The 3,983-nt window shown below is 42.6% G+C and overlaps 1 long non-coding RNA gene across 1 annotated transcript; it reads right to left on the bottom strand.

The window, feature by feature from the left end:
* Window positions 1–2,100: 2,100 nt before the first annotated feature.
* LOC146426171 (uncharacterized) lies at window positions 2,101–3,428 on the bottom strand. The gene is made up of 4 exons (XR_014846229.1): window positions 3,401–3,428; window positions 2,968–2,994; window positions 2,455–2,481; window positions 2,101–2,367 (listed from the first exon to the last, which is right to left on the bottom strand). It is a non-coding gene; the product is annotated as an uncharacterized LOC146426171 (long non-coding RNA).
* Between the last annotated feature and the right edge of the window lie 555 nt (window positions 3,429–3,983).

Raw genomic sequence — 3,983 nt, forward strand, 5'->3', positions numbered from 1 at the left:
AATGTTTTCGGCAGAACAAACCCAGCCCAGGCTGAAGGACTTTAAAACTTTTTTCTGGTGTGTCAGGAGGGGGAAAACCACATAATAAATTATGAAAAAGCACAACCCTTAACTAAATTTCCTGTTTGGTGTCTCGGCGCTAAACACACTGCCTGAATTTCCTCTTTTTTTTATTATTTTATTTTTTTTTTCTCTCCTGAACGTCACAGCCAATCCCTCCCCACCCATTGCACACCAACCTAACCCAGAAGTACCACAGGAATTGGAATTATCAGCTGAACTCATAAATCATAACTCATTTCCAGGGTCAATCCAGCTCCCCACACCCCAAAAATAAAGATTAAACCTCCTTCAGGGTCACTCCCACCAGCAGGAATTAACCACAAATTCAACAAATTCATCACCCTGACTGATTAAAATAAAAAATTAATTTTTTTTTAAATTAACTGCTGGCTGCTCAGGTATTTTGGAGAGGAGGAAAAACCCCATTGCACACCAACCTAACCCAGAATTACTGCAGGAATTTGGAATTATCAGCTGAACTCAAAACAACTCATTCCCAGGGTCAATCCAGCTCCCCACACCCCAAAAATAAAGATTAAACCTCCTTCAGGGTCACTCCCACCAGCGAGAATTAACCACAAATTAAACAAATCTGTCACCCTGACTGATTAAATTAAAAATTATTATTTTTTTTTAATTAATTAGTGGCTGCTCAGGTATTTTGGAGAGGAGGAAAAACCCCATTGCACACCAACCTAACCCAGAAGTACCACAGGAATTGGAATTATCAGCTGAACTCATAAATCATAACTCATTTCCAGGGTAAATCCAGCTCCCCACACCCCAAAAATAAAGATTAAACCTCCTTCAGGGTCACTCCCACCAGCAGGAATTAACCACAAATTAAACAAATTTGTCACCCTGACTGATTAAATTAAAAATTAATATTTTTTAAAATTAATTAGTGGCCACTCAGGTATTTTGGAGAGGAGGAAAACCCCCATTGCACACCAACCTAACCCAGGAGTACTGCAGGAATTTGGAATTATCAGCTGAACTCATAACTCATAACTCATTTCCAGGGTCAATCCAGCTCTCCACACCCCAAAAATAAAGATTAAACCTCCTTCAGGGTCACTCCCACCAGCAGGAATTAACCACAAATTCAACAAATTCATCACCCTGACTGATTAAAATAAAAAATTAATTTTTTTTTAAATTAACTGCTGGCTGCTCAGGTATTTTGGAGAGGAGGAAAACCCCCATTGCACACCAACCTAACCCAGAAGTACTGCAGGAATTGGAATTATCAGCTGAACTCATAACAACTCATTTCCAGGGTAAATCCAGCTCCCCACACCCCAAAAATAAAGATTAAACCTCCTTCAGGGTCACACCCACTAGCGAGAATTAACCACAAATTAAACAAATTTGTCAGATTAAATTAAAAAATTAATTTTTTTTTATTAACTGGTGGCTGCTCAGGTATTTTGGAGAGGAGGAAAACCCCCATTGCACACCAACCTAACCCAGAAGTACTGCAGGAATTTGGAATTATCAGCTGAACTCATAACTCATAACTCATTTCCAGGGTAAATCCAGCTCCCCACACCCCTAAAATAAAGATTAAACCTCCTTCAGGGTCACTCCCACCAGCGAGAATTAACCACAAATTCAACAAATCCTGGCAGATTAAATTAAAAAATTAATTTTTTTTAATTAATTAGTGGCCACTCAGGTATTTTGGAGAGGAGGAAAACACCAGGATTGTGCAACATTTCAGCAGCACTTGGGAAGATTCACATCTGAGCAACTCCAGTGGGTTGGTTGTTGAGTTTCACTTTCACAAACTCCAAATGCCAACGTGGTTTTGGGGCACAATGGCTCGTTTGTCTTTAGGATTTTTAATCAAGAGCCTTTTTTGCCTTTTTTTTTATTATTTTTTGGCAGGAGGCAGCAGCAGCAGATGATAACAGGGAGCACCACAAGCAAGGCCTGGCTCTGCCAGTTCTCTCCATCCCAGCAATTTATTTCCCCCCAAAGTACAAATTAAGTGGGTAAATCTCAGACTAATTAATATTTCAGACAAAGCTCTCTCTGCAGCTTGGCTGGGGTTGTGTGACAATGGGGAGGCAGGGAATGGATTGATGGTTTTGTTTGAGTTCTGTTCCCTTCCTGCTCTCCCTAATCCTGCTGGGAAACCCACAGGAGAGGGAGAAAAAGCAAAATATTACCTGGCAGCAGGTGAGGAGGGCTGGCAGAGAGCTGGGAAATCCTGGAGGATTTCTGGGGCTAAACCACCTGAGGAATTTCAGGGATTTTGGGAGGAATTTCCACCTCAAAGTGCAGGTTGGATGTGGCAACCTGGAGGAGCTTTAAGGTCCTTCAAATCTGAATTATTCCAGAATTTTGATGAGCTCAACTCCTCTGAATTCTCATGGATGTGGCAACCTGGATGAGCTTTAAGGTTCTTCAAACCTGAATTATTCCAGAATTTTGATCACCTCAACTCCTCTGAATTCTTGGCAACCTGGATGAGCTTTAAGGTCCTTCAAACCTGAACTATTCCAGGATTTTTGATCACCTCAACTCCTCTGAATTCTTGGCAAACTGGATGAGCTTTAAGGTCCTTCAAAGCTGAACTATTCCAGAATTTTAATCACCTCAACTCCTCTGAATTCTCCTGGATGTTGCAACCTGGATGAGCTTTAAGGTCCTTTAGGATTTTTGATGACCTGAACTCCTTCAAATTCTCCTGGATGTGGCAACCTGGATGAGCTTTAAGGTCCTTCAAACCTGAACTATTCCAGGATTTTTGATCACCTCAACTCCTCTGAATTCTTGGTAACCTGGATGAGCTTTAAGGTTCCTCAGACCTGAACTATTCCAGGATTTTTGATCACCTCAACTCCTTCAAATTCTCGTGGATGTGGCAACCTGGGTGAGCATTAAGGTCCTTCAAACCTGAACCATTCCAGGATTTTTGATGAGCTCAACTCCTTCAAATTCTTGGCAACCTGGATGAGCTTTAAGGTTCTTTCAAACCTGAACCATTCCAGGATTTTTGATCACCTGAACTCCTCTGAATTCTCATGGATGTGGCAACCTGGATGAGCTTTAAGGTCCTTCAAACCTGAATTATTCCAGAATTTTGATCACCTCAACTCCTTTGAATTCTTGGCAACCTGGATGAGCTTTAAGGTCCTTCAAACCTGAATTATTCCAGAATTTTGATGAGCTCAACTCCTCTGAATTCTTGGCAACCTGGATGAGCTTTAAGGTCTTTCAAATCTGAACTATTCCAGGATTTTGATCACTTCAACTCCTCTGAATTCTTGGCAACCTGGATGAGCTTTAAGGTCCTTCAAACCTGAACCATTCCAGGATTTTTGATCACCTCAACTCCTCTGAATTCTCATGAAAATTCTCATGAATTCCCACCTTCCATCAGCAGAGACTCTGTATTTTATAAACCCTTTTTCCCCTCTCACTCTCCCCTTCCAGGCAATCCTCCAACCATTCCAAACTTTTCCTGGTTTTTTGGGTCACCCAAAGAGGATCCCCACTCCTCTCCCAGCTCCCCACAGCCTTTGGAAACTCTTCAAATCCAACAAAACCAAACCAAACCATCCCATCTTTCCACCCCGAGCTCATCTCCAGGGTTGAAAAGGTGAGAAAATGAATTTTTTTGCTCTCCACCTCCTCCTGAGGATGTCCAAACAGCTCCCCCCACCCCCTGAGCACTGGCCAAATGACCACTTGTCACCTCCACAAGCCAGAGTGTCCCCAGGGCGATTATTCCAATGCTGGAGCTCATCCAGTCCAACCTTCCTGGGGCAGGGAGAGCCCAGATCCCCCAAACCTCCAGCCAGAAAATCAGCAGGGAGAGCTGAGAGACCCCAAACCCCCAGCCAGAAAATCAGCAGGGAGAGCTGAGATCCCCCAAACCTACAGCCAGAAAATCAGCATTTTCCAAAGGG

This window comes from Lichenostomus cassidix, chromosome 28, assembly GCF_008360975.1.
Source record: "Lichenostomus cassidix isolate B80296 chromosome 28, HeHo_3.0, whole genome shotgun sequence".
NCBI classification, from domain to species: domain Eukaryota; kingdom Metazoa; phylum Chordata; class Aves; order Passeriformes; family Meliphagidae; genus Lichenostomus; species Lichenostomus cassidix.